The following is a 7,709-nucleotide window of genomic DNA, read 5'->3' as shown; positions in this document are numbered from 1 at the left end:
CTTAGATTTACGTGCACCTTAAAGAACCCCATGTGGTCCAAATTTCTGGAGTCCCCCACTACGGCGTGCCTCATAATCAGATCGTGGTTTTGGAATGTAAAACCCCATAATTTAATTTTAATTTAACCTCAAATTCGTCCATGAGCTTCGTCCATGAGCTATGCCATTGCCATAGGTGAAAATTTTTAACAGCCAACCAACGCCGCATCACTTTGGGATGTTGAGATCAGCTTAGGTCGACTTCATTATGTCAGCCTTGTGAACCTTGTGAGGTTGGCCATCTTTGCATGGAAATCTACATTCTGTGGGCCCCTGTAGAGTCCTGAACGTGCTTTACTTTAGGTGCGTTTGATTCGCCTGCACCACTCGAACCAGTTCACAAGGTGCTGCACCCTGCTATTCGTTCCAGCCGCGCAGTAATGGCGCCCGCTGAACCATCCGTCCATTTCAAGACGTGCAGGGCTGGCTCATGATTTTGCTGCACCTACTCTGCTGTCCGTGCCGACTTCGTGCAGGCGTACAGGTGCGAAGCAGCACCGGAGCAGACAACCCAGCACACGGGCGCGAGCACCATTAAAACCCCGCTTACGCACGTCTGATGTGTCTACAAGTCTGGTTCGTAGTTGCAGCCCACAAGCCGATCATACCGGCACTTCAGGCTGTTTCAAATTTACGCATTCCGGGCACATTAATCAGGCATAACATAACGACTGCACCGCGTCTGCACCTTGGCATTCGTTTCGAGTGTTGCGCTGTGCCTGCACCGCAGAAATCGAGCTGCACAATTTCTGAAGTTCTCGTGAACCGCCGTTAACTGGTTCAGTTGTGCAGGCAAATCGAACGGGACCTTTTAAGTGCTTCCACATGAAGTTCTTATTTGCCCTTTTGTTGCTTGGTGGCCTGATGGCTGCATCAGGTATTGTACAGAATGTTCGACTGAACATTCAAAGAAAGTTCAAGGATTTGAATGCTGATGAAGGCCAAAATTCAGTGAGTACAAACGTTTCAATCATGCACATAAACTAAAAATTATCAAATTTCCTTCTTCCTACCTGCATTCGTTAGAGTTAAGTGTGCTACCAAGTTGGAATTACTGAAAAAGTGTAAAAAAAAAGGCAATTCTCTTTTATAGTGTAGAGCGTCGACTGGTAACTGGCCTTTCCGCCAGAAATAATATGCTTACCTTCAGGAGGATGCTTTAGTTCAGTGCCAACTTCAATCTCTTTATTCAAATACATGTAAAATGCAGAAATGCTTTTGAGACAACTACTGAACCAATTTAAATGAAATTTGTTGCACATGAGAGAAAGTTAAATCTAAGTCATTCTAGGGCAGCACAATTTCGATTGAGGACCTTGAATATTTAGGAAAAAATTGCTGAAAGTCAGTAAGCTTAAAAAATATATAAGCACGAAGTTTACAATTTCATAGCTTTTTGTATCAACTTGTAAACTTCATGCACAAGTCTTTTTAATTTTGCAATTTTCAAAATTTCCTGCAACAAAAAATTGCCCCCTGAAACAGCCGCTACATTTCAGCTTTTTTTTTTCTTCTTTTACATCGAGCCAACCTCATCGAATTCTGTGCGCTGACTTCAATGAAAAACTAATTCTCTGTTCCCATGTATTCAGATAGGAGCTCCCGAGATAAAACTGCCTCCAAGTCAGGTAAACCGTTCTTTGCATGTTTTGTTAATTAAAGAATGTCATAAGGATGGTGTAACAAGAATTGTGTTCTCATCTGAATTGCTGAAGTATTTTTTTTCCTTTGTCATAGGTGGAAAAGTAAAGTATTAGCAACTTTCTTACATCTACACTCTCCTTATTGGTATGTAGTGCAATTAAATTCTGCTTCTGCATTACTTGTGTTGATAGCATGCTTGTTCCAAATTGTTATTTGTTCCTTTTGCAAATTTTCACTTCGTTCACAGAACTTTCCAAAAGCGGACCATCTCCAATAAAATAAAGCACTAATTACTTTCATGCTGAAGATTCATAACTCTTACAAATTGACGTGGTTTCTACCTGGTGATCTTCACTGCACTAAAGAGTTATGAGCTAGGTACTAGGGTATCCCAGCAACATCATGAGCAAGCAACACCATCTTCTCTCAAAATTCGTTATAACCTTACTTCACTCTGCAAAATGCTTAAAGCATAAAAATATCACTCCTTTTTTATTTTTACGTCTTATAGTACACGCTACATTTAACCTTGTGCATATTAAACAATGAACCTCGTCTTCTCCCATCTAGTCATCCCTGGCTCAAGACCATGTGACTGCCAGGTCAGCAAGGCAAATAAAGGAAGTGTACCATACATGGAACAGGACGCTGAAAAATTTCAAGATAAAATATGCTCTGTTGTAGTTTAACCCCCCCCCCCTTCCTACATGACAAAAACTTGGTTACATATCAAGGTAGCATCAGAAAATATTAAATTTCTTTTCTGATTGAAATTAAACCTGAAAAGTATTCCATCAAGTGTAGAGGGCAGAAGAGCATTAGCAAATACCATAGCTTTCAAGATTTTTCACAGTGCCTATAGGTTGCCTTGATGCTGCCTCCAAACTCTCATGTACTGAAGCATGCACACACATTATACCTCCATTGACACCGAAGTCCCACTCAAAAGTCTCTGGCCACCGCAATTCATCCTGCATGTACCGCTGACAAGGTGTACATCTTTGGAGAAGTTATTCCTGATGCAAGCATCTGATGGGCTAGAAAACTATAAATTTCGTTATGTCACCAATAGCCAAAACACAAATTATTATTCCTGCTTGCAAGTGACACAAAGTGACTGCTGTTACTGAACAGCGTACCGTGGCATTCAACTGAACAATGATCTTGAGCGTCACTTACATGAATAATCATTCGCTTGTATGGCTGGGGTCCTAGGTCATGTGAATTGCAGTGGAACTCCTTAGTGTAGTGACTGACTTGGGGCTGCTCAATACGTTTTTTTTTTGTCATGCCACAATAATGTCCGCCAAATAAAAGAAAATGTTTCTTTCTAAGTTGTCTCTTATCATTAATTTGCAAGTGCAGTGCAGCAAGAAGGGGCCTTGCCTTACATTGGTTCTATTTTAAATATGCAATAGCTGTTTATTTCGGCATACATGCTGCAGTTCGTGCTCTGCAGGTCTCCAAGCCTGAGCATCTGCTTCCGAGAAGATGACAGCTGTAAGAAACAAATGACTCTGTGTCACACAACCACAAAGACATGAAAGTTCCTGCTTTACGATAAATATAAACAATGACAACTCAGCCAGACTGGCACAGCAGTCATCAATAATAAAACAACACATTGCAAAGTTTATTTCCCTAAGAAATTTGAGGTCTGAACATCAAGCTTAGCACTTCCTGGCAGCTTGCTTGCCTTATACAATCAGTCCACATTGTTAGCTCAACATATCAGTTTGATGGTTTTCACAGTCCTCTTTCACTCTCTGCCTGTCCCTTACTTCGCCAAATCTGTCTTTGCTCTGAACACCGCTGAAATTACAGTGGAATCTCATTGATATGATCTTCACGGGAACTGGAAAATAAACCGTATCATACAAAAATCGTGTTATCGAATCCAAGCTCCAAAACGTATGAAGATAAGTGTACTTGGTGACAAACTCAATAGCAAAGCTTCGTCTGGCATTAAGTGATACTGCTCCTCATAACCTGTTATGCGGTGCAGTATCACTCAACACTACTCAATGCAACACTACTTGATGCCACATGAACCACAGTCAATGCAGTTTTACTCAGCAACACTGAAATAGCTAGTCAGTTTGCACTGAATTTTGTTCTATTTGATGTCTATAAAAAGCTTCTGGAAGTTAAAAAAAGAAGCCGCCATTTCCTCACTCAACTGAGCAGCGGCGCACCACCAGTCGGTGTGGCCATACTGCCGCAGCAGCGTTTTACCGCTGCCAGCGTGCCGTAATGTGTTTTTTCACCAGTTTGGTTGGGGCTAAACACGTTGTTCATGGGTCGTTGAAATATTATTTAGGATAGTACACTAGAATATAAAGCAATTAGTTTAGAAATACCAGTAAAAGCCCACTTCCGCAGTTGTATTATCCAATTTGAAGTGGAAACGCGAACGCAATAACCGTATTAAAATACACTGCTCCTATGGGACGTTGACCGGGAAAAGAAAGAGAAACATAATATCCCAACAAATGCATTATGCAGAATCATATCAACGAGATGCCACTGTAACTGCTAATAACTTGTCTAAAGCTCACACCTGCAAGCTCTATGTAAATAGGTCCCTGCATCATTGATCTTCACTGTCAATAAGTTTTGTTCCTGTAAACAAAATGGGTGTGCTATGCTGCATAGTGTAGGAAGAGTAAGGGAACCAGAAAAGCAATAAGCCTCCCCAAGAAAAAACAGCACTAGTTGTTGCCTTGTCTATCTCAAGGTAGTGAGGTTACTGGGCAGGTTTCTTTTTATTTTTATTTCTGTATGTCACACCTAAAGTATTGCTGCCACACATGACTTGTGGCAAAGGATTCCTTGCAACTTTATTTCGTAAGCATTGGGGCTTTTTTTAGCAGCAATATAAACATAGGTCTAAGCCAAGTGTTCTGGCCAATTGTAGCTGTCATTCATTTGAACATCTATGTGAGCAAACCACTTAAGCAAGGGCCTCAAGACCAGCAACCTGAAACCATCAAGTTAGTGTGCAGGGCTGGGCAAACACACTTTGAAATTGACTGCGAACAGCACAGAAGGTTTGCACTAATTTTCTAAATGCAAGCAGATTTAGGTAAACAATCACATTTAAGGTGGACCTTATGTGCTGCTCCTCTATGGTGTAAAAATACACATCTTGCTTTTACCTTGGCCTCGTTAATCAAAGAAACATATGTGCCATAGAATCTTGACTGTGAGTAATATCAGTCATAGCCACATTAGGCAACTGCACCCACCTTACTAGAGAGCTTCGTCGCATTCTCATGGGAGGAACTTCTGAAGTCCAACCATGTTATAGTTCTGTACAGCGAGGGCAATTTTATCTCAAGGCCAACGAACCAGGAAGACAAAACATTTCTCTATGAAGTGATACAGCATACCCTACTTTTTTCAACTTACTAAGCTGATTGAGCGTACACTTCTTCAATAAAAATTATGATTGCATTGGGATTTGGTTTCCTGCTTCTCCATTGTTATAGTATATGGTAGCTGCGCTAACTCCTGTTGTATCAAGAAAATAGGGACATACAAAATGGTGGCAAGCTGACACTCACTATTTAAAACTTGGACAGTGTACACCTATCAAACAGCACAGTGCTTGCACATTGTTAATATTTTATTGCGCTAAGTTACTAAAACTACGAGTTAGCAAAATAAATTATCTCTCACAATAAGCTTTAAAGGCCAACTGCAGTGAAATTTCACTCTGGCTAAATTTACTATAAATGAGTAGTATAGTATAGCATTAAACCAAACTTGGCAAAGCCGCAGAGCTGGTAACTGTATAGTTTTTTTTTTTGTTAGCAGCCTTTAAACAGCACCTAATCGAACAATGCATCCAGCTGGTTGGGTCCCTATGACGCTGTGTCAGATTTTTCAGCACACTGCAAGCACCAGGCACTCAGGCTGGCTTGTGTTGCCACGCCTGAAGAACCGCAGAAAACAGTCGGAGCACGCGGTAGTTTCGAGCATCTCGGCAGCGAGATAACGTGCCGCAGCACCGCGTGGCGTCTGCGGTATCTATGCTACACAGCAGCGTGGCCTCAGAGATTCTCGAAGGTCATGCTGAGGATCCACACATGACCTAATGCGTCACTTCTCGCGAGCAGTAATGGCGGTGATTTTTTTGAGTTTCTGTATTTTTTCAAGCTTTTCACGACGCTTCCGTTCGTATTTCAAATGTCAAATTTTGCACAGAGGCTCCTCCATGTGTATATTATCTTAAACTACGCTTTTTGTGCAGTTCAACATTACTTTGTAATTGGCCTTTAAGTGCCCTTATTTGCTAGCCTTCAGTGACTCAGAGTGTCTACGTGGACTATGCGATAGGACTATATCTTGTATCTGAGGATACATGTCGTTTTTGTTGCATTCTTAATAGATTTACTGATATCTTTTCAGATGTATCATGAAAGAGATACAAGATACCCAAAGGATATCTTAACATAGTGTCTAAGATGCTGCCTGGTCATGGCTGTGGAACAGCTTAGTAGCACAGAACCGGTACTAATGTAAAAAAGAGTGTCACAATGATCTGTCACAGTTTGTCACAACATCCATTTTATGTGCATAAAACCGGATAATACCAGTTTAATTTGACTTTTTCATTTATAAGAGCTGAGATGTCTCGAAATGGCCTAAGTGAACATTGTGACTCAATGATGCATAGCAAAAAAGCAAACACTAGTGACAACAGCAATGACCAATGCCAGTGAACACCAAATGTAACACTATTTGTTTGAGAAAAACTGCTGGAGACTGACAAAAAAGAATTGCTGATCCTGTTATTAGTCACTATCGAGTAACAGTGCTGTCTCCTTGTGTGGCATGGAAACAAGGTCAGACAAACGATAAGCCAGCAACTAAAACCACCCTTTCTAGGTAGTGAATGGGCTGAGGTACCGACCAGAGACATGGAGGAACAATTAGAGAATTACACGGATCGTGTTTTTCTGGCCCACGCTAAGCCTGCTAATTTAAAACCTGACCCTTTCACCTATGAGCTAAGTGAAGCTTTGTCCAGCCGCGTATTATCCAAGCCAGCAAAGGAGCATATCGGCCCCACGGCAGCTTCGACAGAGGGGTAGCTCACATGATCAAGCGAGACTAGAAGCGTCGACAAGATACGCAAAGGTTACGGTATCGACAGAGAGGGCGCGCACCGAAACACCCTCTCAGACCCCAACACACGGCAAGCAAAGCTAGAGGAGTGCGACAGCCCGAGCTTCCGTTAACGGACGAGTCCACCACCCTCCTCAAAGACGCTTCGGCAGCCACGGTCGAAAATGCGAGAAATGTCTAGATCATTCCCACGTTTTGTTCATGCTATGGGGCCACGACTCCGTCAGAAAGTTCGAGAAATGCCGGCAAAGGCGATAAAAGCGCCGAGTAGGTATCAGTAGGTGGATCAGACCGCGCCGGTGATGAGATGCGATGTGTAGACCAACAATCTGCAGAAGAAGGGGATTCCCCGGCAAGCTAGCCGACGAGTTCCTCGAGCGTCTGCATTTCTCGATCGAGATTTGCCTCAAGCTATGCCGAGGTCGTCCCGCTCAAGACCAGCACGGGTGAATACCAGTGGAGACTGTGTTCTTTTTAATTCTGTACTGTATGTGTTGAACTCTTAGTGCTTGTCATTAATTATTTTCCAGAGTTTCGTTAACACCCATACGAATTGCACTGTGATGTGTCTAGCCTAAGTGCACGTGTGTTTGTAACTGCCTTGTGTGAAGAATATATTTTCTTGTGTTTTGACAAGTCTGAGCTCTGACTCGGTCTTTGGACAGCAACCGGAATTCGCTGGCGCACCAAAGGGCCCCTTAATAATTGTCTTTGCTTTCGTGGGATTATTTTCAGAAGCTGATAAGTCTGCTTTGGAATTTGGTCCGGCGTTGGTGCCGTGTTCGTGGGGAGTGTGACAGTCAAGATAACAGTTGCACAGGAATTCCTTGTTAAAAACAGGTTTGACTGCCAGGTTGCTGACAAATTAACAAAAGAAATGATATCTTCTATTC

General features: G+C 42.2%; 1 long non-coding RNA gene across 1 annotated transcript; it reads left to right on the top strand.

Moving 5' to 3' along the window:
* The first annotated feature begins 1,118 nt into the window (after window positions 1–1,118).
* On the top strand, window positions 1,119–3,017 carry LOC119434624 (uncharacterized). The gene is made up of 2 exons (XR_005188628.2): window positions 1,119–1,667; window positions 1,777–3,017. It is a non-coding gene; the product is annotated as an uncharacterized LOC119434624 (long non-coding RNA).
* The last annotated feature ends 4,692 nt before the right edge of the window (window positions 3,018–7,709 follow it).

Source organism: Dermacentor silvarum, unplaced genomic scaffold (genome assembly GCF_013339745.2).
Source record: "Dermacentor silvarum isolate Dsil-2018 unplaced genomic scaffold, BIME_Dsil_1.4 Seq138, whole genome shotgun sequence".
NCBI classification, from domain to species: domain Eukaryota; kingdom Metazoa; phylum Arthropoda; class Arachnida; order Ixodida; family Ixodidae; genus Dermacentor; species Dermacentor silvarum.
This window is presented reverse-complemented; position numbering and strand designations above follow the sequence as displayed.